The 27,203-nt window shown below is 38.2% G+C and overlaps 1 protein-coding gene across 5 annotated transcripts in view; it reads right to left on the bottom strand.

Annotated features, from left to right (window-relative positions):
* Positions 1-26,993, bottom strand: part of PPP2R3A (protein phosphatase 2 regulatory subunit B''alpha) — a 159,657-nt gene extending 132,664 nt beyond the window's left edge. For 3 of the 5 annotated variants that reach the window (XM_023538371.1, XM_023538369.1, XM_011373193.2), the window contains exons 1-2: positions 26,840-26,993; positions 971-1,149 (exon numbers count right to left, since the gene is read on the bottom strand). The gene's annotated coding sequence lies outside the window, so the exon portion shown is untranslated. Of the gene's footprint in view, positions 1-970; positions 1,150-26,259; positions 26,629-26,839 lie in introns of those variants that run through there. The other 2 variants (XM_011373194.2, XM_023538370.1) reach the window with 2 other exon arrangements.
* Positions 26,994-27,203: the final 210 nt, after the last annotated feature.

Raw genomic sequence — 27,203 nt, 5'->3', positions numbered from 1 at the left:
AGAGTAGATAAAACTGAGGATATACAGAGTGAGAAAAGGGCCAGCATTTTGAGAAAGACCAGCATGTATGGGGTGAGGAGAAGGATGCCAAGGAGGAGACGGAGAAGAGAACCAGCAGGAAGGGCAGGAAGAAAACCAGCCAACTATGACACAGAAGTCAAGGGAGGAAAGTGTTTCATTCTTCCAATGCTGAATTCTAAAGATTTTGTGTTATCAACAAACATTCAAGCTATAGTTTTCTTTTATCAGTGTATCTCCCTAATTTCACGGAGAAATTTGGGAAATTGATAAAACCTTAAACAACATAAATGTAATGATGGAAAATAGAGAATATACACATATTTTTTATGTTGCTATTTATGTGTTCTATTTCAGGAAACATCTGGAGCAGAAAGTGTGAAGTAAAAAACTTCCACTGCTTATCTTAACTGACGAAAGGGTTCAAGAAGAAAACAATCAACATAAATCATAGACACAAGATAAAATTGGTTGAATATCTATGTCATTTAGACAGGATATTTGAAGACTAGAAAGTGGAAAAATTGTAGAAAATGCCTAAATACTTTTTATTTAACAGAGTAAACAGGTGTGATGATTCAGCAGTAATGAGTCATTTAGAAATAATAAAACTATTAGTTTGCCTGGAAAACACAGGCACTCTCCGGTGGATGACTCAGTATGGAAAATTATCCCAAGAGAACAATGTAGCAGAACACAAAAACATACCATAGAACTACTTGTAGAGAAAAAAGGAGACTTGGATTTGTTGTATTCATTTCAAAAATAGGTGAGAAAATAAGACATCTCTTAGAAGGGAAGAGTTTTCTGCTGCTCAAAGAAATTGTATACATGAATATGAAAGAACAATTACAGCTTTAGGTTTAGGGCTAATGTCTTAAAGAGACTTAGAACATGTCAGCAACAGGCCTGATTTGAGCATGTGGGAACTAGGAAGTGCTTAAAAACTTACTTTTATTTTTACTCCAGTGGAGAAACAGGGGAAAAGCGCCAGGTGGGCGGGCAGTCAGGAGCTACTCGTCCCAGCTTCTGCGTCGGCACTGACCAAGTGAGCAAGTTGGTCAAGTCACTTCCCTCACTGAGATTTCACCTTCTCTTCTGGAAGAATAGGATGAAAGACGGCTCTGGGGTCTAGGGAACACGAGAAACGCAAAAATTGTTTTCTTGGTTTGAATTAGAAAAAAGCTATATTTTATTTTGTATCATTTGATGTGGGAAGCACAGTGAACTGGTTATTAATTTTTAATGCATGCCATTTGCAAAGCTACTGATTTACCTGAGTATTGGCTCTGAAAGGAAAATCTGGGGGTTAAACTTTTACCATTTTATAATTTTTAAAAATTCTCCATTATATAATCCAAAACACCAATAATAGTTGTCTCTGCTGGTATTTTAAGTATCTTTAATTCACATATTTCCTTATTCTTATTTTTGAGGAGATCATGTAAAAAAAATCAAATCATATTCTATATATAAAAGTCATTTGGAGAGTTTAGAAGAACATATATACAATATAGTTTAATAAACACTTAAGTAATACTATCAGCCAGATATTCTTCAAGATGAAGAAACTATGAATTCTATGATTTTGCCTCAAGCAGCTTACAATGTAAGTGGGCAGAAGCCTAGGTCAAGGGCACAGTTGCCTGAATGGGATGAGAACAGGAAAAAATCCCAAAGGATGGCATGAATGGCAGAAAGCTAGGGGAGGGGCCTGGAACTGTCTTCAATGCAGCTTGAATTTGACGGATCAAAGTGGCTGTTTTTTTAAACAACTATTTTAATATTTATAAAAGTAATGACTGTAGAAATAAGACATGCCTGCTGAGAGAGGAGGAGGAAGGGAGAGACAGGGAGAGAGCCCACATAGGCAAGCGAGAGTAACAAATATCACACCTAGAGATCACACCTAGAGTATTATGTAACTATTTTTGTAAATGTCCTTTTTGGCTTTAAAAACACACATACACAGACATGGGGATTTTTGTGAATATTTATCTTATAACAAAAGATTTAATTACAGTTTATTACCTTCTTTTTCCACTTTCCACATGAATAAAAATCTACATCATATATCTTATATACGACATGTGGATATACCAAATTCACTTATTCAATTCTCTACTAAGGTACATTATTAGGGTATATAATAAGTAAGGTGCAGAAAGGAAGCAAGGAGCAAGCAAATGATAAAAACTGACTTTAGCTATGGCAGCATTTTGAATATTCTAAAGGTGGAAAGAGGTAAGACATGTGAAAGCTCATGAGATTTTAGTGTTCCAGACATAAGATGAATAATGTCTGAATCTAGAATTCTTTGTGGATGAATAGGAATTTCCAAAGCAGAGGGAAAAAGACTGCAACCCAACTCACACTAAAAATGAAGTAATTTCAAATCTTCACATCTGCAAAACAGATAGAATGTCAAAGGAAGCACTCAGACAACTAAAAACTGTGGGTGGACTGCCAGGGAAAAACCAAGTGCCATTCTAATGATAATCCATAACCACAGCTTTCCAAGGAAGTGAGAGAGCTCTCCAAATTTTGCTCTAACAGAAAGCACACTGAGCTTTTGTGAGAGGCCAGGTAGCCTTTAGGACTTCACACATTTTTTCTCAGCCTCTGTAGTTTGGGCAGGTTCTGTGAGTTACAAACTGGGCCTGTCAGAGTTCCCTTGGAAGCTGCCAATACTAGGCATTTCCCACTGCAACCAGAAGAGCTCTGCTTTTATCTGTTTTATATATTAGATCTCCAAAAATATTTCATTTGAAAAAACAGGGTTCCACAGCTAAACAGTATTCTTAAAACCACAGGATTTTCATTTTTTTTTAAATGCCATTTTTTTTTTCATATTATATATACATAAATTTTTTCAACATTTTTATTTTTTTTATTTTCCCCCTCCCCCCTCCCTTTCAGTAACCGCTAGTCCATTGTCTATGTTGATGAGTCTATGTTTGTCCTGTTCATTTGTTGCTTTTAGGTTTATATCCCACATATGTGATATCATGTGATTTTCAACCTTTTCTGTCTGGCTTATTTCGCTTAGTATGATTATTTCAAGGTCCATCCATGTTGTTGCAAATGGCAGTATTTCATCTCTTCTTATGGCTGAGTAATATTCTATTGTACCACTGCTTCTTTAGCCAATCATCTATTGTAGGACACTTTGCTTGCTTCCATGTCTTGGCCACCATGAATAATGCTGTTATGAACATCAGTGTGCAAATATCTTTTTGAATATGAGTTTTCAAGTCTTTGGGGTAAATACCCAGTAGAGGGACTGCTGGATGATATGGTAGGTCAATTCTTAGTTTTTTGAGGAACCTCCATACTGCTTTCCATAGTGGCTGTACCAATTTGCAGTCCCACCGTTTTCTCTGCATCCTCTCCAACATTTGTTATTGCTTGTCCTGTTGATTATAGCTATTCTAACAGGTGTGAGATGGTATCTCATTGTGATAAAACCACAGAATTTTAAAAAATATCATTCACCCTTCAGATTATTTAATCACAAAGGTAAAAATGAAAATTTATAATGGAGGGATCTGAAAGTCACCACCTTAACACCTTAGTAAAATTTTACATCACTAATGGTGGGGCAATTAGATAATAGGTATCTCTCAATATGATGAAATATGAAGATCGAAGTATCATTTATGGAATTTTCTTGTCAAAAATATTTAGCTTTTAGTCAATATTTTAGAGCTAATGTCCAATTGCAGGAAATAGAGAAATAAGTTAAACAACATCATGAGGAAAGAGAAATTTATGATATGGATCATTCTATAAGATAATTAGCTTGGTCTCTTCAATAAGATAGTATCATGAGGGATAAAGTATGTGTTTGGAGGCTGGTTAGGGGAGGAAAATGGAAGGAACACCAACGACAAAGGTTCGGAGGTGGAAGCATGTTTCAGCAAGAGTGAGGACAGCAGCGTGACTAGATTTGGACTTTTATTGAGGTGGGAAGCTACTGAAGAATTTTGAACAGAAAAATGACATGATCAGACTTACTTTTTAACAAGATCATTCTGCTTGCTGCGATGAGAACAGACTACAGGGAACAAGAGTGGAAACAGGGAGACCAAAAGAATGTAAAAAGGGGGCCAAATTTGCCTGGAATTGTCAAGGCAAAAGATGATGCTGGTTTGGATCTGGCACGAGCCTGGGGAAGGTGAGAAGTAGTTAGATTCTGGATATATTTTGATATGAGCCAATGGGACTGATGTGTGTGTTTTGTGGAAAAGAGGGTGGTCAAGGATAAATAAATCTAAGGGTTGGTTTTTAAAAATTGTCATTTTGTTTGTTTTTTGCTTGAACGACTGGAAGAAGATAATGGATACTGAGACTGGGGAGACTGAAGGAAGAATAGATTTGTTGGTGGGAGAGGAAGTGGTGGTGACAAGGAAGGTCAGTAGTTCAGTTTTGAATGCTACTGTTGACATGCCTGTTAGACATTTCAGTAAAAATGTGCAGAATACTGTTGGAGAATTGAGTCTGGACTCTGGGGGAGAGATTTAGGCTGACACAAATTTGAGTCAAATTTAAAGCCTTGAGACTAGATGAGATCACTGAAGGAGGGAAAACAAATAAAAGAGAAAGAAATATATAGAAATATTCTATAATAAATTTTATTCTATGAGAGTCTATAAAACTCTCTATCTCTAAATAGGAATATGAAAAGAAACATCCACAGGCTGAGCTCCGAGGCATTCAAACATGTAGAGCAGTGCTGTCCAATGGAACCTCCTATGATGATGAATATTTATATGTCTGTGCCATTCACTAGATAGACATTACCCGCATGTGGCAATTGAGCACTTGCAATATGACAGACACAACTGAATAACTGAAAATTTAATTTAAATAGCTACACGTAGCTCTTGGCTACAGTACTGCACAGTGCAGATCTAGAGTTTGGGGAAGTGAAGAGGAAACAGCAGAGATGACTGAACAGAAGTGAACAGAGAGGGAGGAACTGTGAGACGATTCTCCATGGGTCTCTCATGTTTCTGCACACTGCAAGCGAGAAGGTCTAGCAACAGCCCTGGAAGACTTGGTAGTGTCTCCCTGCAAAGCAAAGGGTCACTGTCCAGTATAATAAAGATAATGTTTCCCTCTGGAACCAAGAGAAGGCATGTTTATTGCCCACTATAAAAGATTTAGTTCTTTAAAATAGGTTTCCTTTCTAATAACATAACCTACTGTGTGCGCAGGTGTATTCTGGCCCCCTTCATATTGTCTCGGAGGTAACTGGAGCTCAGAGAACCATTACAAAAATACTGCTATTCTGGCTACTGATACTGCTGTAAGTAATAAACTATCTTTTGTCTCTAATCCAGAAGTCTGTTTTTCTACCACTATTCACAAAACTGTGGCAGGCTAACTTGTTAGCTTACAAATGCAGTAAAATCTTAGATCCTTCATAGTTCTTGACAAGTATCTTAGGAGCCAAGTGAAGAATTTGTTTCAAGGGGTGGGGAGTGATCAATTTTGCTCCTGAATGTTAAGTCAAATAAGGACTGAGAAATAACAGATGTGGACATGACTAGTAACTGGTAAGGGTGGTTTTAATGGAATTGTGGGGGTGGAAATCTGACTGGCTTCAGTACAAAAGAGAACGGGAAGAGAAATAGCAACAGAACACAGACAACTCTTTCAAGAAGTTTTGCTGTAAAGTTTCAGTGAAATAAGGCAATAGTTAGAGGGGAAAGTGGTGTCAAGGAGGATTATTTTTAAGATGAGAAATAAAATCATATCTTCATATATAGATGATGACTTAGAAGAGAGGACAACTGATATGACTAAGAACTATGAAGCACTCTGATAGGTTAGTTTTCACAGGAACAGGACAGAAAGAACGGTACGTGGATACCACTGCAGGTAGTAGGAAGCGGGGGTGGTGAAAACTTTTTCCCCTGTTTCTTTTCTGAAGTAGGAGGCAAGGTCATCAGCTGAAAGTGAAGAGTGGGGAGGAGTTGGTGAACATGTGAAGAGATTGAAGACATTCACCAGTTATCTAGAGTCAGATGAAACAGAGTATGACTAGGGAAATCTAGTATGGTCGCAAGACAACATTATGGGTCTACCTGAGGTTATGATGATTAATTTAATGCAAGCTCAACAGTATGGTTTCACAGGCATGGAACAGGCAAAGAAATGGTTTTAATCAGCACTGTGGTTTAGCCAGGCAAGGTTGCTGAAGTGAGAGAAAAGCAAAGGGACTGATGTATAAGGGAGAGATGATAATGACTGATGATAGAATCGAAGTCTCTATATCAATCTTCTGAAACCTTAACCCTTCCACTGAGCTCTGTGGGACTCATGGGTAGATACCAGCAAAATCCCTGTATCTTGAACCTTTTCTCTGAAAATTTCAACTTCCTTTACCTTATTTAAACAGAAGTTGGGCTCTTCCCATGAGAACGCTGCTTTCCCTGTAGCCCTCTCAGATGATGACTTTTTCTCTTCTATGCCCTTCAAACATGAGGCTTGGTAAGTGCCCTTCTTGTTCCTCACTGCTACTTCCAGTCCATTCTCCCTCTGCTCTCTTCAAAACTCTCCTGCTTTGAGTCACATATCATGAGATTCTACCAACCACTACCCTTCTTTATTGCAACATCTGTCTTGTCAAGGTCACTCCCTTGCATTTCTTGATGATTTTAGCTTTGGCTGTCACTCCAACACTATTTCTATTATAATATTCATCAATTTCAACATCCGAATAGATAAATAATCCATCTGATATCCTGACCTTTTAGTTTCTTCACCTTTTCTCCACAATGATAATTATGTTGACCTTGTTTTCTACCTTGTCTCAGGCACTTTCTCCCATGATCATACCCTATCCCTTTAGAAAACTAACAGTATATTTTAATAACCATATATCTGAAAGAATATCATTTACCAGAAATTTATTGGTGAGTTCAGAGGAAGACCACCCCTCTGTAGGCCTCCACTGGCAGAGTCAAGGGAATGGTCACATATCAGGCATAAGAGCACTCTTAGCAGGAATTCACGCTACCATCATCGAGAGATGAGAGAGAACAAGGGGAGAACTAGGCATGCTTCCTCTTTGAGGCCTCTTAGCTTGAGCTTATATTCTTTAGATGGGGAGAGGTATGTGTATGAAGGGCCAAGGTAGAGGCAGAGGAATGTGGCTATGTTGACTGATCCTTCTTGTACTGGGCTTTGCTCTTAAAGGGAAGATCGATAATGTTACACTATCATTTTTAAAGTATTTATATACTGGGTATTGTGCTAAACACTTAAATGCATTATTTAATTTAATTCTTATGCCCACACTGAGGTTAGTGTTATCTCTACTTTACAGATAAGGAAACTAGGACTAAGAGAAGTTTAAAAAAACTTGCTCATATTACACACTTAGAAAGTGGAAAAACTGATTTGAGCCCAAGTAACATCAAAACCCCTCAGTCCTACACCATATCTGTATCAAGGCTAAAGAAGCTGGGGTAGTCAGTCTCTGCCTTAATCTCAGATTTCTCAACTTCTCGGGAAGGAACTGTCTCAAACTTTAGTAGGCTAAGAAAAAGAAAGGATGGACAGATAGAAGGAAGGAAAAAATAAAGATAAGAAATCAATAAAATGTTGAAGTCACTGTAGTAACCTGGGTAGAAAGAACAAAAAAGTTTTTTTTTAACCCTAGTCATGTTTTTCAGAAAGCTTGAAAACGTAATAAATTTGTTAGTGAATAATAAAATTGTAACACATAAATAGCTATATAAAAGAAAATCCTAACAAAGTTAATGGAGTGAAATTTAAAGTTATACTCTTAAAAACATATCAATGCTACCTATCTGAAATTTCAGACTATAAGTATATTACCAAACTTTATAAGCATAATTAAGACAATAAACTTTTCAACAATAAAAATGACTGGGACATAATTAAAAGCATATTCACAAATGGCATAATATCCAAAAATAGAATTATATACAAGACATGACATAAGGCTAAGCATAAAGCTTATTATTTTTTTTTTTTTTTTTAGAACAAGTGACTTCTGGGAGTAAATCAACAGGAGAGAAATGGAAAATGCAGATGACTTGAAATGTCAAGACAAGAAAATAAAATTAACGAAAGAGTGGAATGTGAGATTTGATTTTGAGAACATACATAAACACAAAGATTCAGTGCAAAGATTCTCTGAACAGAAGAAACTTAGAAATAATTTCCATTTACTCACAAAGTTTAAGCATTTACAGCACTGCTATAATTTCTCAGAAAGGGGGACGATGGGATTCAGGTGGCAGTGTGATGGATTAGGGAAGCAGAAACAGAGATGAATCAGAAAGCCACTGCAATTGACTCATGCTTGTATCTCCAACATGTAGCCAGTGCACAGTATAAAATAGAAAATCAACAATATTTTCTTAATTCATGAACTATCAGATGCTGTGGAGCACCAAAAATTCAACTAGGGTAGGGGAACAGGGCAAAAGCTCCATGGAAATATCTCCAGGTAAGAAGGAAATGCAGACTATTTTGAGCTGACAACCTTCACAGTTTTCATGTGTCCCTCTAGGTCTCACATGTGTTCCTCAACAGAATCTACTGCTTCCCTATTTCTTAGTTTCCATCCTGGACACAGCTTTGGTATCTTATTTCTTGGCCTTGCTTATCTCCTCTAATCCATCTTGACATATCTTAGATGAAATCTTATCACAATTAAGATCACTAATTCATTTTTGCACTGATCCAGAGAATCTCTGAGCTTATCCATTGGAAGAGCACATGAAGCATTTGTCTGTCTGTCTATAAGACAATTTCAGGCAAAAGGTTGCAGACTTGTTGGCTCAAGAGTAGTACCTAACTAAACAAAACAACCCTTGGGTCACAACTCTGAATTGCCATCTCTAGTAGTGCTCTGTGGTCATAATTTCGGCAGAAAAATTTTCATTCAATATCATGACAGACATGTCAGGGGAGGTAAGGGAAGCTGGGAAGAGAATGCGGAGATCAGACAAGAAAGCAGAGCTGAGAACAAGGTTCAATTGCAAGTAGCCAAAGGAGAGACACGATGGAGGTCCAAACCAAAAGGCCAGTATGATGATTGAGCAAATCTGAAAGCAAGAGGGTTGAGAACAAACAGAGAGCTATCTGCTATAACAGAACAAGTGAGGTTGTTCATGACTTGCTTTTTATTTGATCATATATGTGCCATATCAGACTGAGCTGCTGGGTCCACGCTTAGAGTCTGAGCAGCCACCAAGCCACTAATCTATGGCTGTCATTCAGCCTCAACTACTCTGAGGAGTATGAGGCGAATCCTGAGATTCTCTCAACATTCATTCACCTAACATTCTACACGTGAGACTGAGGGATCCTTATATTCTGCAGATGAGGCTCAGTGAGAGTTTATTCGTTATTATTTATTTACTTACAGACAGACAACCTGATAGCCTGGTATGTACACTCCAGAGTACCTTACTAGGGCAACAGAACTTTTTACAAAGGTACCTTGTTAGGTATTTGAAAAATCCATAAAAGTGGAAGGGCCATCTTCTATATTTGCAGGCCATACCCAGAATATAAATTTACTCAGTAAGGTACATTAATCTTATTTCCAAAATTTCAATTTTTACTTTTCATTATCTCCACTATTAGAATCCTGGCCAAAATTATCATCCTCTATCCCACACTATCTGTCACTGCCTTCTAACTGGTCTCTCTGGTTCCACCGTTGCCTCTACAAACTCCAGTCATTCTCCAAACAGTATAATATAGATCAGCGAATTTATGATCGAATAATGATCTCCGGTTTCAGATGCTCCCACCCAATTTTGAGCAAAATCTAAATTTCTCTACCTAATAAAGCTCCAGAATTTGCCTCCCACCTCCCTGATCTTGTGCTGCTTGCCCCTGGCCTTTTTTTGGTTCCTCCAACAGCCGCCTCCTCCTCTCCCTTGAGGAAGCCCTATCTCATTACTCTCTACCCCATTCTCCAGTTTAATGTCCGCAAAGCACTTATCAGTACTTGAAATTGATTTACTGCTTACCCATTTACTACATTTATCCCTGCAATAGAATGTACACTCTATGAAGGCAAGGACTGTGTCTGCCTTGTTCACCACTGTATCTCAACATCCAAACAATGCCTAGCATAGAGGAAACATTTAATAAAGGGAAGGAAGAAGGGAGGGAGATAATTTGCCAATATTGGCTAGGATCTAGACTAGGAAAAAAATCATTTTTAAAAACTAGTTTAAGGAGGGAATGACTAACTCCCTCTCTGATGAACTAGCACTTTTAGACATTTCTCATAACAGCTCAGCTTAATCAGTATTTTACCTGATGAAAAGGTTTAGCATATACTTTGAACCTAAGATCAGCTCCTCTGGCTCCTATCGCAAATGCCCTAGTACTGAGAGGCAAAGTACAGAAGATAATCCACTAGAGCTACATGACCCAGCACTCCCTCCGAACACACACACTGAGAAAGACTAACAACAAGAGGCTTATAGGCTTATACTACATCTAGGCAAGTTCTTTTATAAAAGTCTACTCATCAAACAAACCTCTAGCTCACCAGTAAGGGCAACCCTGCACCACCTTGATCTCCAAATTTAGCTTACCCATGTCCAAATCCCTGGAGAATGCACTCCTGCATAGGCATTTAGTTACCAAAGCATCTCAGAACATTTTGTCAGCTAGGCCTTGGTCCTTTAGGAAAATCGACACAACCATACTGATAAACGGAGACCATTCATAGCTTCTACTAGTAGTAGTCACTCAGTACACCTACCCCTAGTGGTGTTCCTCCTTATGAATGCCCCTGCTACTACTTATCTGTGCTATGCATAAAGGGCTCAAGACAAACCGAACCCTACTATGTGAGAGTTGGAGAACTAGGACATTTGAAAGTCAGTGGTAACCAAGCTATGTGAGCTGAAAGTAACTTAATGGAGATCCCCAGTCTGGTTTGTATAAAGACTTATCATCGTTGTAGCTGGATGTTAAAGGGAAACAGACTTTGGCCCAAGGTATCTCTCTACGCACCTTAACAGGTATTATAGTACAGATCTTATGAAAAATTTTGGTTATAGTCCTAAAGTTTGTCATTTACTTCATTTCACCTCCTAAAATCCTCATTCTTGATAGGTGGGAATCATCTGTAAAGATTATCAGAGAAATGAAGCTGCCTAGGACTACAGAATAGTTCATGTTGTAAACTGACCCAATCTTTCTTTCCTATTACCCTATTACCATCTTTGGTTGGGGGGGGCAGGCTGTACATATTTTATACTTTTACTCATCTATTTTTTTTCATAACTCACTGCACCAATTAATTTAATTTCAAAAAGTCTTCTCTCTTGTGTACTGGTCAAATATGGTTGAGACACTAACTCAAGCAAGATAGGTCAATCATATTTTCTCTCCTGGGTGTCTGAAATTGAAGCACTGAAACATTGTCAATTAGCTGAGAGCTCTAGATCTTAAAGATCCTACAGATTTCACGGTTGAGGCCACTGCCTTTGACAAGCAACAGGGCAGCAGAAGCTGGTGTTAAGAAAACAGAGCGCACATAATACAGAAGGGGAGGGAGGAGCATGTTCAGTTTCCATGATGGCTAGCTGCACTTAATAAGATTAGAGTGACCTGATGTGCTCTCTGCATATTTTTATTATAAACAACCTTTTTGCTTTTATATTTTTAAGGGGATGTTTATTCTTTAAAACCAATAAATTTCTAAGACATGCAAACATACATCTTCATTAATGTTCTGTTTTTCTTTCACCCCCTTCCCTCTTTCCATTTCATCTGCACCCAAAACACCTTCATCATATGTAATGGACACTTACCATGATTTTTTAGCCGGCTAGAATCTTTCAGTCTACAATGTAGATCAGTGTTTCCCAATCTTTTCTAAAAAACCTTTTTAAAAGTAATAATGCAAAACTCCTTAGGAATATTTAAAATCATTAAAAAATTTTTTGTATGATACACGATAAAGCAATTTTAATTAAAAATATTTTATTTTAGGTCACCATATTAGTAAAGATTTAATATAAAGTTAATGTGGCAAAGTCTTTAATTAAACTGATAATATTTAAAAACAAATTTTGACTTCTACTTACAGTAGATGAACTGTTTTATCATGTAAAGAAAATGTCTAAGATGTTAGAAAATGAACAGATGGATTTACAACCAACCGTATTACATTAGAAGATGGACTTAGCACCAAATGTATATTGAAATGCAGGCTGAAATTTAGGTTATAGCATCCAAAATAAACAAATTGCTTTCATAACCTTGATAAATGGAATTCTCACAGTTTGAGCTTATAAAAATCAACTGCTTATATTTTGGTAATTTGGAGTTTCAAGGTAGGATAAATGATTTCATACTGTTCTTTGGGAGAAGTTCTTGGCAAACAATATTGTAGATCTTTATTACCAATAAATGAAAACCCAAATTGAGTAGAATAACCCTTATTTTTTCTTCTGCATATTTTCAAGTGTTTCAATCTTTCCTTTTCAGAATTTTAAATACCTAAAACAGAGTATGATCAATTGTAATGTAATAAACATCCAGCTGTCTACAACACCAGCTGTATAGTAAGTCGAAAATAAATTCTTTTTAGAACAAACCATTCTTACTTAATACCATGTGGAATCTTTCAATTGACAATCCATTTCAGGAATGAAAGTGTCTTAATCTGAGTAGGCCCCGTCTATATGTCATGAAATTCAAGAGAGTAACATTACCTTGCTATTTGTATTTGGTGAACCAATCAAATTATTCCTCTAGAGTTGAAAACAGGAAGCAACAAATGTCAGTTATGTGCATGTACGAATATATGTGTAACTTTAAACATAAGGTGCACCTGCCTAAAGTTTCTATATTTACAACGATTTTTTTGAAAAATCACCTTTTTATTTTGAAGTCATTATAGATTTCCAGAAGAACTGCAAAGGCAGTATAAAGAGAATTCCTTTATAGCCCTTACTCAACTTTCTTTAATCATGTAGCTTTTAAAGTATTATAGACATCTCGATGCTTCATAAAGATTTTGATCATATGAATGCAACTTATGAATTTCATAAAGAGCATCTTGAAATCGTTTTGCAAAATTATCATTTTTCATGCTCTTCATTAACTGATATTTTGACATGTGCTTCACAAACATTCAATTTTTAACTAAAAATCCATAAAGAGGACAAAATAAACTATACTTACTACTAAGGACAATTAAAAACAGTGTAATGCTCCTCAAACTCTTCCAAAAGAGAGGAGGAAACACTTCCACTTCTAAATTCATTTTACAAGGCCTGCATTACCCTGATACCAAAACCAGACAAGGACACTACAAGAAAAAAAAAATTACAGGCCAATATCCCTGATGAACACAGATGACAAAGTCCTTAACAAAATATTAACCAAATTCAACTATACAGTAAAAGGCATATGATGCTATGATCAAGTGGAATTTATTCCAGAAATGCAAAGATGGTTCAATGTCCACAAATCAATTAATGTGATGCACCACATTAACAAAGTGAGGGATAAAATGATATGATCATCACAATAGATGCAGAAAAAGCATTTGACAAAATTCAACATCCATTCATGATAAAAACTCTAAACAAAGTGGGCATAGAGGGAATGTACCTCAACATAATAATGGCCATATATGACAAGCCCACAGCTAATATCATACTCAATGGTGAAAAGCTGAAAGCTTCTTCTTTAAGATCAGGAACAGGACAAAAATGCCTACTCTAGCAACTTTTATTCAACAGAGTATTGGAAGTCCTAACCAGAGCAATTAGGCAAGAAAAAGAAATAAAAGGCATGCAAATTGAAAAGGAACAAGTAAAACTATCTTTATTTGTGGGTGACATATTATATATAGAAAACAATAAAGACTGCACCGAAACCCGTCAGAACAAAAAAATTCAGTTCAGTTGTAGGATATAAAATCAATATACAAAAATCAGCTGCATTTCTATATACTAATAACAAACTATCAGAAAGAAATGAAGAAAACAATCCCATTCACAATTGCATCAAAAAAATACGTAGGAAGAAATTTAACCAAAGAAGTAAAAGACCTGTACACTGAAAATGATATATCACTGAAGAAAGAACCTGAAGAATAAATGGGAAGATATTCTGTGCTCACGGATTGGAGGAATTAGTATTGTTAAAGTGTCCATACTACCCAAAGCAATCTACAGACTCAATGCAATCCCTATCAAAATTCCAAGGGCATTTTTCACAGAATTAGAATAAACAATCCTAAAATTTGTATGGAACCCCAAAACAATGTGACTAGCCAAAGTAATCTTTAGAAGAACAAAGCTGGAGGCATCACACTGATTTCAATCTACAATGCAGTATGGTATTGGAATAAAACCAGCCACACAAATCAAATGAATAGAGCCCAGAAAGAAATCCATGCATATATGGTCAATTAATTTATGACAAACAAACCAAGAACATTCAATGGGGAAAAGAAAGTCTCTTCATTAAACGGTGTTGGGAATATTAAGACAGAAGCATGCAAAAAAAATGAAACTGGACCACTATCTGACACCATAAACACAAATTAACTCGAAACAGATTAAAGACTTGAATGTAAAACCTGAAACCATAAAACCCCTAGAAGAAAACGTAGCTAGTGAGCTCCTTGACACTGGTCTTGGCAATGATTTTTTTGGATTTGACATCGAATTTCCTGCAAAGACAACAAAAAGAAAAAATAAACAAGTGGGACTATATCAAACTAAAAAGCTTTGTACAGCCAAAATAAATAAATAAATAATCAACAAAATGAAAAGGCATTTTCAATGGGAGGAAGTACTTGCAAATCATATATCTGATAAGGGGTTAGTATTCAAAATATACAAAGAACACTAACAAATCAATAGCAAAAAAACAAATCATCTGATTAAAAATGGGCAGAGGATCTTAACAGACATTTTTCCAATGAAAATATACAGATGACTAATAGGTACATGAAAAGGTACTCAATAACACTAATTATCAGGGAAATTCAAATCAAAACCACAATGAAATATCACCCACACTCATTTGGATGGCTACCATCAAAAAATGAGATAAGTGCTGATGAGGATGTGGAGAAAAGGGAACCCTTGTGCACTACTGGTTTGGCCGCTATGGAAAATAGTATGTAGGTTCCTCAAAAAGTTAAAAATAGATCATATAATAAGGCAATTTTGCTTCTGGGTATTTATACAAAGGAAATGAAAACACTAACTTGAAAAGATATCTGCATCCTTATCATCACTGCAGCACTATTTACTATTGGAAACATAGTAACATGGAAACAACCTATTGTCTATCAACAGATGAACAGATAAAGAAAATCAGATATATATACACATACAATGGGATATTATTCAGCCATGAATAGAAATCCTACCATTTGCAACAATGTGGGATGGACCTTGAGGGCATCATGCTAAGTGAAATAAGTCAGAGAAAGAAAAACACTGTAAGGTCTCGCTTATATGTGGAAATGGGGGGGGGTGGAAAGAAAGAACTCATAGATACAGCCTGGTGGTTGCCAGAGGCAGGGGGCTGGAGGTGTGCAAAATGGGTGAAGGTAGTCAAAAGGTACAAACTTCCAATTATAAAATAAGTCCTGGAGATGTAATGTACAGCATGATGACTATAGCTAATAATACTTAATTATATTTGAAAGTTGCCATGAGAATAGATTTTAAAAGCTCTCATCATAAAAAAAAAATTGTAACTCTGTGGTGATAGATATTAACTAAACTACTGTAGTAATCATTTCATCATAATATATATATTGGATTATTACTCTGTACACATGAAACTAATATGTCAACTTTATTTCAATAAAAAAATAAAAACAGTGTAATGGTCAAAAATCACCAAAGCAAATGCTAAAATGATGAGTGGAGGTCTTGATCACATTTAATCAATATCTTCTAACCACTGTTCACATAACATCACTCAAATTATTGTTTTTAAATGGAAAAAACATTTAAATGATTATTAATTTCCAAAAAGCAGTTATTAATACAGAAACTATAATTACCTTCAATGATATGAACTGACTTGAAGTTGATCAGTTTATACACTAACTCAAAAATTTCAAGAATTAAGGAAACTTTGAGAGAGGACAGGCAAAGACAAAGAAAATAACAATATTTTCCCCTGAAACTGAGCAATGGGTAACAAATGTTCATTGTATGCTGTGCATTATACCTTACCTATGTTTTATAAATACTGTGTTATAGCCATTTAATATTTATTTTTTTAAAAAACAAAGAAAGAAGATCTTGCCAAGAATCATAATGTATTATAAAGTTATAGTAATTAAAAGTATATTAATGGCACAGAAACAAAGATCAATGGGACTAGAGTCCTAAAACCAACCTATGCATATGAGAATTTAATTGATGATTCGACATGCCACTTATAAAAATTTTCCAAATAGATAGCCAACTGAACAAGATTCTTCCCTTATAATACTGAAAAAATAAATTCCAGATTAATTCAAGACCTAAATTTTATATAAAACTATAAGAAAATGTCAGATTCTATGTTTCTATTTTCAGAGCATGAAAGACATTCATTAAAAAGTTAGTTTAAAAAAAAAGTCAGGGAGAAGACTCCAACAGATTGAAGGAAACGTGTCATTTTTATAATAATTATAACACAACTCCTATAAAGAAATGAAACAAGTATTTTTTTATGCCATATACGACAGGAAAACGGAAAACAAGAGTACTTAAACCAAACTTAATTTCTTTCTTATGCAAAAGAAGTTGAAGGCTGGAGCAGCAGCTCCACAAAATGCTGAGACCTAGGCTTTCTGGCTCACTGAACCGCTACCATGGTCCTCATAGTCTAAGGTGGCTCACTCAGTCTTAGGAGTTGGGGTGGGAGGAACACCCAGAGTCCCAAGAGCTCTGGGAAGCAGAGTTTGAAAGGGAAGGGAGATAGGGAGTACTGGGAAAAGTGAACTTTAGCAAAGATCTGAGGGAGGTGCGGGAGGGAGCTTAGGTATTACAGGAAAGCAAAGGTCCTGAGGCAGGAACATAGCTGGTTTGTTCGAGAAAGAACAAGACACCCTTTGTGACTGGGGCAAAGTAAACACAGAGGAGAGTAGTAGAAGATGAGGTCAGAGGTAAAAGGGGTCTTAGACTATGGAACACCTTGTAGGTCAGTATAAAGCTTCTGAATTGAGAGCTTAATTTTAACAGGGTCCCTCGAGCTGCTTTGTTGAGAACAGGCTCTAGGAGAGCAAGGACAACAGCAGAGAGAGGCTATGGTAATAATTCAGGTGAGATATAATGGTGGTTTGGGCATCATTTATAATTGGAAGTTTGTACCTTTTGACCACCTTCATCCGTTTTGCACACCTCCCACTCCTGCTTCTAGCAACCACCAGTCTGTTCTCTGTATGTTTTTTGTTTGTTTGTTTTTCCAGAATCTGGATATAAGTGGGTAGAGACAGTGGGATGTGACCAATTCTAGATACATTCTGAAGGTAGAGCCAACAGCGTTTGCTGATAGACTGAATGTGGGATGAAAGAGAAAGAAGAGAGTGAATGATAACTACAAGGTTTTTGGTTTGGACTGCAGGAAAAGTGGAGCTATTATTTACTAAGATAAGACAGGCTGTGGAAAGAGTAGGTTTTGGAGAGGAAAATCAGTTCAGTTTTGATATGTCTGTTAGATATCCAAATGGAGATGTCAAGTAGGCACCTTGATATCAGACTATGAGATTCAGGAGGAGAGGTCTAACTTAGATATAAAATTTGGTAGTTGTCAGTGTATAGGTGTTGTTGTTTAAATGGTAAAGTCACGAAACTGTGTGAAACACCAAGGAAATAGGGTTGATAAGGAAAAACAGAGATCTGAGGAGTAAGCAGCACTCCAATTTTGGAGGTCAGGGAGATGATGAGGAACTAGTAACAAGACTAAGAAAGAACCTCCAGTAAGGTAGAAGGAAATCCAGAGAATGTACTAAAGAAAGCTAACCAAAGAAAGCATTTCAAAGAAAGAGGAATAATCAACTGTATAAATGCTGAAAGGTCAAGTAAAAGAAAGACTGAGAACTGACTCAATGAATTTAGCAATGTGGAGGTCTTCAGTGGGGAGTAAAAGTCTGATTCGTGTGGACTCAAGAGATACTGGTGGAAAGGAACTGGACTCAAGGAATTAGACAACTGTAGGGAGGAACAGATTTAAGGAGGATGCAGGGTCAAGAGAGTTTGGTCTAGTATAGTGCCTGCCACATATTAAGTGATAACTTAATAAATATTTGCTAATTGAACTAAATATAGTCACTTAGCCACTGAATCAGGAAACAGTCTTAGTTCTAGATGCTTAAAAGCTGATACAGTGAAATGTGATGATTCTTGCTCCAATGAAAAGAGCTGCCTTTATTCTACTATGCCTGAAAACTCTTTAGTTTTAAAATCCATGCTTTATACACCTAGAACAGATACCCCCATATTTGAGAGGAACAGCAAAAGAATTTGACAAACACATGCCCTATAAGAAAATATATTTTCTATTTTGGATGGATACAATCCAACCACCTCTTGCATCTGGGGCCCTGTGACTTTGTACCCAGGGGTACAACAGGGAACTCAGCCCTCTAGCTATGTCATAACTCACATGAACTAGAAGACTTTTGGTGGTTGCTGAAGGATGCTAACTTACACGGGCCTTGTACAAATGAAAGCCATCTGTGGCAAACCAATAATTATCACTAGAATTTGTTTAGTGATTTATACTTTTCAAAGTAATCACACATACATCTCTAATCTCATAACAACTTTGTGAGGTAAGTATTTTAATCGCTTTCATTTCACAAAAGAGAAGAGTCTGAGACTTGCATAAAAACACACATTTCTTTCTAACAAATGGTGCTGGGACAACTGGATAGCCACATGCAAAAGAATGGAGCTGAACTTGTAACCCACATACAAAAGTTAACTCAAAATGGATCAAAGACCTAAATGTAAGAACTAAACCATAAACTCTTAGAAGAGCAGTAAACTGACATGACCTTGAATTTGGCAATGGATTCTCAGATGGTATCGAAAATATAAGCAACAACAAAAAAACATAAATTAGTATCAAAAAGTAAAGAAGCATCTACAGTATGGGAAAAAATATTTGCAAATCATATATCTGACAAAGGTCCCTTATCTAGAATATATAAAGAACTCTTACGTATACTTGACAACAATAAGACAAACAGCCCAATTAAAAATGAGAAAATTATATCTGAACCTAATATAAAATATGTCAACTGTAATTGAAAAATAAAAATTAAAAAAAGAAAAATAGGTTAAGGACTTGAAAAGACATTTCTCCAAAGAAGACATACAAATGGCCAAACAAGCGTGTGAAAAGATGCACAACGTCCTTAGTCATTAGGGAAATTCAAATCAAAATCACGATGCAGTATCATTTCACAACCACTAGGATGGCTAGAACCAAAAAAAAAAAAAAAAAACAAAACAAAAGAAATAAGTGCTGACAAGGATGTGGAGAAACTGGAATTTTTGAATATTGCTAGTAGAAATGTAAAATGGTACAGCTACCATGGAAAAGTTTGGTGGTGCCTCAAAAAGTTAAACATAAAATTACCATATGACCCAGCAATTCTGCTCTTAGTTATATACACAAAAGAAATTAAACAAGTATTCAAGTAAAAACTTATATACACTTGCTCTTAGGAGCACTATTTACAATTGTGAAAAGGTGTAAATAACCCAATGTCCGCCAACTGATGAATGGACAAACAAATGTGGTCCATCTATACAATGAAATTATTATTCAAAAAAAGGAATGTACATCAAATAAAGGAACACATTCACTTACATGAATGAACCTTGGAAATATTATGCTAAATGAATGAAGTCAGACACAAGAAGTCACATATTGTATGATTCCATTTATATGAAATATCCAGAATAGGCAAATCCATAGAGACAGACAGTAGATTGGTGGTTTTCAGGGAATGGGGAGAGAGAGGAATGAGGAGTGACTGCTTAGGATTTCCTTTTAGGGTGATAAAAATGTTCTGGATTTTGATAGTGGTGATGGTTGCACAATATTATGAATGTACTGAGAATCACTGAATTGTACACTTTAAAATGGTTAGTTTTGTCACGTGAATTTTAAGTCAATAAAATAAATAAATCACACAGCTCACACTTGACAGATCGAGGCCTTACATCCAAGAACTGATTCTCCTTTGCCCACTCCGGTCTCCTCTACAAACCAAAGGTACTCTGGACCACCTTGGCAATGAACTTTTCCCTCCATCTACCACCATCCAGGCATAGTACCTAACTATATTTGTGATGGTGCAATTCCTACAATTGCCCAAGCACATACAAATTTCTAAACAAAATATATTTTTATCATAGACTCTCAGTACAAACCTTCATAGACCAAGGTCTGCTATTCATGTCATAAAGTCATCCATTGTATAGAAGTTAACTATCATCCACTTAACTGATGAAGTAACGGCAGCTATGAAGGCTAATCCTTCACAAGAAGATGCAAAAAGAGTATAGCAATGGGGCTTATGTCTTCAACTATAAACTCCATAATCCTTCACTAATAATCCTTTGAAAAAAAACCCTATTGTTTTTGTTCTGCTGGTAGATCACAACTCTTAGAAACATGAACCCGCAAAACTAGCTTTTTAGCCCTCTTGTGCCAAGTTAAGGTTGCCAAGAAGAAAGAAATGGATAAGAGACATATTGGTAGTGGTCATCTGCATGACATCCCACTGTAGACAGTCTAATCCAAGGTCTTCAGGGTAACAACATTCTCGCAACCTTTTGGAAACCAAAATTTGTTTAATGCTCTCCTTTCCTTCTCTCTGAGCTCAACGAGGTCCTACTCCAATCATATCCATACTCTATAATTACCATCAATGAAAAAAGTTTCAAAGTGTAAGAAATTTTACATGCATGCAACTGGAGAACCAAGCAATAATATCAAGTTATTTGGAAAAAATACAGCTGCAAAAAATACTCCTGGAAATCTGACAGCTAGATACATATTCCCTGACATTGCCAAGTATTCCATTTTCAACATGTCAACAATCTGGTCTTTGTTCATTAGTTCAAGGGAGGATGATGTCAGGGTCACTGGAGCCCAGATCATTGCTGGCCTTTAGGAGCTCTATGGCTTTCCAGATAAGAAAGAAGCTAAGGGCCTAATTTCCAACATCTGAGTCTCGAGGGTCCTGGCAAAATATCTCTTTATTGAAAAGTATAAAGCATTCAAAACAAATACAAGCAAGACCACTCTAAAATGGAGGAGAGGGGTAATCAAGCACCATTGAGCTACCTCCCTAAAGATTTAGAAGTATTCGGGTAACAAACAGACTGAGCACCTATTGTAGAGACATAAAAGATAACTGTCCCTCCCTCACCACTCCCCTTTTTGGATAAACTTCTCAAAAGATTTTCCAACATTTGCCATTTCCATTTCCTCACTTTTTTACCCATCTCAATCTGGTTTCTGCCTCTTCCAATCTAAAACAGTTTTTGCTGAGGTCAAAGACTTCATCTTGCTAAATTTAACAAATCATTTTCAGTCTATATTTCTACTTGCTGACTCTTTTCTTTTAGAAATACTCTCTTCTTGCCTTTTATTACACATCTTAAACTAGAATTAGATTCTAAAGTAAGCACCTAACACAAAAATCAACTATAGTTTAAATTACTCTTGAAAAACTTTATAATGGCCCATTAAGTAAAGTATACCTGTTCTTTTGGTGTGTGTGTGTGTGTACATATCTCTACGCAGTAACGAACAACATATATGTATACAAACATGCAATACAAACAGGAAGTATAGATGTAAAATAAAACTTTGCTCTCTCTCATCTAATTTAAAATACCTTCAAGTGCATTAGGTTAAGTCTGCACACCTTAACTGTAAGTAAGCATCGTTTCTAATGGCACCATTCTACTGTACCTCTCTGGCCACTTCTCACCCCTGTCCTGAGGTTACTCTCCTTTACCCAACTTTGAAATGCTGGGTCTGAGCCCTCTTCTTAATCTTTATCAATAGTTCTCAGCTTCCACTGCTCAGTGGAATCACCTGGGGAGCTTTTAAAAATTCCGGGCTACAATTCAGACCAAGTAAACAGAAAAAGAAATTTCTGGGGTGGACTCTAGTATCCATATTTTTTAATTATCCAATGTTTCCAATATGCAGCCAAGATGAGACTCACTATTTTATACTTTCTTCCTAGGGCAGGGATCACACACTCAATTGCCTAAAGGGTCAGAGAAATAAATGAGCAAACTAGGCCAAGCATAAATTTTAGGGAGTGGTGGGCTCTTTAGTGAACTCTAAAGCAGCTGGGATCAGTTGTGACTTAGCTTCAAACAATTGCTGCCATATGGAAAAGCCAGCTCAGTGGTGCTACATCTTCTTATTTTTTAAAAAACCCAAATCTGGATTTTTATGAGAAAGCTTCAGATTTTAAATTATTGGCAACTAACTCAAAATTAAACAGAAACAAAAACCACTGTTATTGGAAAAACAAAACACATCTGTAAGCCATATTCAGCTGTGGGTTGCAGGTTTGCAATCTGCCTTAGTTAATTCCATTTGCACCTTCCAATTTACACCTAAAAACTTGTGTCCCCAGTTCATCCCACTCCTCTGGATTTGAATTATCAGATGTTTATATGGCATCTCCACTTGAAAGTCTCACCAGTCCCAAAGTGAAATGTGATTTAAACCTACATTAAAACTTTTTATCCATCTAGTATTCTCTATCTCAGGTAACAACTCCACCATTCACCTGGTTAGGTAAGCCAGAACCCCGGGAGTAAGCCTACACACTCATTTTTCCCTCTCACCACTTGTGCCATATCAATCATCAAATCCTGTCAATTATGCCTCCTAAATATATCTCCTGTATCCATCTACTTCTCTCCATCTCCTCTGCTACCAACTTCCTTGGTCCCAGCTACCATCTTTTCTCTCCTATCTTTACACAGTGTATTCATTGGCACAGGATGCCATAATAAAATCCTATAGCCTGGGTGGCCTAAACAACAGAAATTTATAGAATTCCCGGAAATCTGCGTAAGTCCCAGATAAATGTCCAACAGGGTCGATTTCTTGTGAGGTTGTTGTTCTTGGCTTACAGATGGCCACCTTCTCACTGTGTGCTCACATGGCCTTTCCTCCCTCCTCCTCTTATAAGGCCACCAATTTTATCAGATTAGGGTCACACCCAATGACCTCACTTAACCTTAATTACCTCCTAAAGACTATCTCCAAACATAGTCGCATTGGGGGTCAGGGCTTCGAAATATCAATTTTGTGGGGGACACAATTCATTCTATAGCACATAGTAACCTTAATTAGGTTGTCCCCCACATTCACTTTTGTTTCCTTCTAAATCATTTTCTCCAATACGTATGTATATATTTGACGCAACAATTCTACTTCTAGGAATCTACCTTACAAATATATTCACACAAGTGAAATGGCATAAGCATAGTATAGTTATAGTAAATTATTGGAAACAATTTAGATATCCATCAATAGAGTGGTTAAATAATCTGTGGTATATCCACAAAATGGAATACTACAGTCATTCAAAAGAATAAGGAAACTCTATATTGAAATGGAAAGATTTCCAAGACATTGTTCAGAGAACAAGAGAACAAAACAAGAAACAGAACAGTGTGTACAGTATGCTGTCATTTGTGTAAAAAAGGAAGAAAGAAGTATATGCATTTGCTTGAATGCTCACAGAAATGTCTAGATACAGGCTTCCTAAATATAACTCCTGGATCCGTCTACTTTTCTCCATCTCCTCTGCTACCTCCTTGGTCCCAGCTGTTTGCTATAGTAAAATATTGAAAACTACTGACAGTGATTATCCCTTTGAAAGGTGTGGGGAAAATGGCAGCTGGAGAGGGAGTAGGACTATTGCAGACATTCTGGTGTAATGGGCTTGGAGGATGGCCCAGCACTAGTATTGTTTTAAGTTTCTCTTATGATTCTTATGAGCAGGCTGGACTTAGAACTGCTGCTCTAGATAGCCTTTTCTGACTTTCCCATCTTCATTTTCTATCATCCTGCCCTTTCCACTCTCGATGTTCCAACCACACTGGCCTCTGAGTTCCCAGGAAAGTTCTTATCCCTTCTGCTGGAATATTGTCCCCGCAAGCTTCACTTGGTAACTTCATTAATCCTTCAGAGTCCACCTCACCTTAAGTTAATTTTCCAAGGAAACTTTCCTAGCTTCCAAAAACTAGGTCAGAATCCCTCTTTTATGTACCCAGGGCATCCTGTACTTCTCCCAGAATTTATCACAACTGTAATGAGGTAATTGTATCATTATACATGTATGCATCTGTTACTTTCTTTAGACTGTAAAGTCCAGGAGTGCAGGGACCCCATCAATTGCTTTTACCACTGGATTCCCAGATCTGAATAGTTTCTGGCAAAGCAGGCCTTCCCTCAGATATGTCAAATAAATGACTGTTCCTGCCCTCAAGCTTAGCATAGTAGATAAAATCAACACATAAGCAAATGAGGACAACGCAGTGTCACTGGTGTTAAGGAAGCAGTCAGTTTAGAACAGTGGTTCTCCCGAGGGGTTGATCTGCATCCTCCCAGGGGACTCCTGGCAATGCCCAAAGGCATTTTTGATTGTCACAACTGAGTGGGTTGTGTGACTGTTTGACTGTCACAACTGGGGGGAGGTAATACTGGTATCTATTAAGTAGAGGTCTAGAATGCTGCAAAAACTCTATAATGCACAGGATAGCCCCCTACAACAAAGAATTATCTGGTCCAAATGTCAACAGCACTAAAGATGAAAACCTCTAATTTAGAGGATAGTAATGCCCAAAAGGGTGATCAATTCCACTCCAGGTGGTAGGGTTTTTTTGGGCTGGGGTGAGGGCAGATGTCAAGAAAAGTTTCAGAGAGGAAGTGTATATATCTTTAGCTGAATATTGAGAGGTGACAAGGGCCATGACCATGGAGACTATGTTTGCCAGAGGTAATGAAGAGTTTAAAAGGAGAGTTATGGTTTGAACAGGTGCTCCCTCAAGTACTTCATACTCCAAAATTATTCTTCTCTTTTATTCCCTCCTTGCTGAAACAAAACTTTCTTTCTCTTAGGGCAGCTGGTTTCAGCTAAACATTAAGGCCAAATTAATTCAGACTAGGATAAAGTCAGATAGCCCTTTCACACTCCAGAATGTTAAACTGCATGTTAAAATATGCAAATACTAATGAATACAAATAAATCTTTAACTGCTTAATGTTCAAGTTGATAGTGGATAAAGCTATTTTTGAACCCAGCAGCCAGGTTGGTCCTGGTCAAGATTTCTTCAAAGTTTTGTTTTTAAAAAACTTTGTTTCTCCTGTCCTCAATTTCTGAGCTCCCACATTTAAAAAAGATCCAAGTTTTTCCCACAAGTATCTCATAAGATAGTTCTTCTACCAGAGAGGATAGAAGAACCATTTGGATCAAATAATGTGAAAACACTGTATGTATAAATTAGGAGTGGTCTATAGGTTTTTTAAAAGGTTTTCAGTAAAAGTCATGGATACTACTAAAAGAAATGAAATAAAGATCGTTTCTGATGGCATCAGAAAAAGAAACCCCTGTTTTACTACAATACAAGCCTGCTGCTTACTGAGCTGGATGCACATGCCCTGACCTAGTATGGCAATTCCTAAGGTCTCAGCACTGGGTGCTCTGTTTACAAGAAACTGAGGCCTGAGACTAATGAAGAACAAAGAAAAATGCCTGGCACCAAAGGTTTGGGAGCTGTTTTGTACATACATGATTTGAGGAGGAACACTTCCTCACATTTTGAACGGCACAAATTGTGCATTTTTGCTTACGTATTAAGAATTTTTATTTCGTGCTTTCTGACCATTTCCTAATAAGAAAATACCTTATAATTTACAAACAGCAATTTATCCTCCCTTACATTTGCTGACCACTAAAACTGGATAAAATTTCCTTAAGCTTTACCAGAGTCGGAGGATTGGGAATAATGTGAGCACGCAAGTTCAGATGCAACATTAACTCCAAGCCCGTCCAGCTGGTTTCCATCAAGAGGTCCCCCAGGAGAAAGCCCCTCCGAAGAGGCGCCGGGGGTCTGCGCAGCAGTGAGACCCACCCGGGCGGCCCAAGGGCGGCCGCAGGGCTGGGCTGGGGTCTGCCCGGCTTCCGTTTACCTTTGTTCCAGGTACTCCCGCACCCAGCCGGGCCAGGGATCCCGCCCAGGGCCCCGAGCTGGTGACACATCCTTCTTTGGCCAAGTCGGGCCGAGGTTGGGCAGGGGGCGGGGAAGGAAAATAAAGCCTCAGCGCCTAACGACGTGACTCTCAGTTCTTCCAAAACGTTGGCATTTGTTTCTCTGCCAAGCTTTCCGGTTAACAAGTTCCCGAGGGCTGCGCGGGCGAACTGGCCTAGGCGCCCCGAAAGTGGGAGGGAGCAGGCCGTTCCCCGCCTTTCCTACTCTGAGAGAGCCCTGGGGACAGGCAGTTTCCACACCTCCCGGGCTGCCCCGGACCGAGACCGAGCAGGGCGTGCAGAGGCGCCCGCAACGCCTCGAACCCCGACTTCCACAGCTCTGCCAACCCGGGCAGCGCAGCGCGACCGCGCCGACCCCTCCGGCCAGGCCGGTCCCCGCCCCCAGGCGCCGGCCCCGCCCGCCCAGGCCTCCGCGCACCGCCCCCCGGCCTCGCCGCCACCCTCCGGCCGGGCCCAGGGCGCTTGGGCTCCAGGCCGCGCGGCGGCCGTCCCCGCGCCTACCTTAGCGCTCGCGGCTCCTCCTCCGGCTGCTGCCTCGGCTTGCGGGCGGCGCTGGCCGCCAGAGCTCCGGGCGGCGCGGGATACCGGGCTGCGAGTGAGGCGAGTGAGGAGCTGAGGCCCGAGCGTGCCCCGCCCAGCAGCCTGCCCGCCCCCTCCTCCTGGTCCCCACCCTCGGCCGCGGGCTTGGCGCCCCGCCCCGCCCGCACGCCAGGCCCCGCCCCGAGGGCCCCGCCCACACAGTTCAGTTCCGCCCACCCCTAGCCAGGAAGGCGGCCGCCAGGGGCGCCGCAAGAGCTGCGGCGGCGGTCGTTGTGGGTGCAGTCCCCTCTAAGGCATCTCTTCGGCGATGCAATTCTTAGTGCTT

Source organism: Pteropus vampyrus, unplaced genomic scaffold (genome assembly GCF_000151845.1).
Source record: "Pteropus vampyrus isolate Shadow unplaced genomic scaffold, Pvam_2.0 Scaffold220, whole genome shotgun sequence".
In the NCBI taxonomy this organism is placed as follows: Eukaryota; Metazoa; Chordata; class Mammalia; order Chiroptera; family Pteropodidae; genus Pteropus; species Pteropus vampyrus.
The sequence above is the reverse complement of the archived record's forward strand: the minus strand, read 5'-3'. Positions and strand labels throughout refer to the sequence as shown.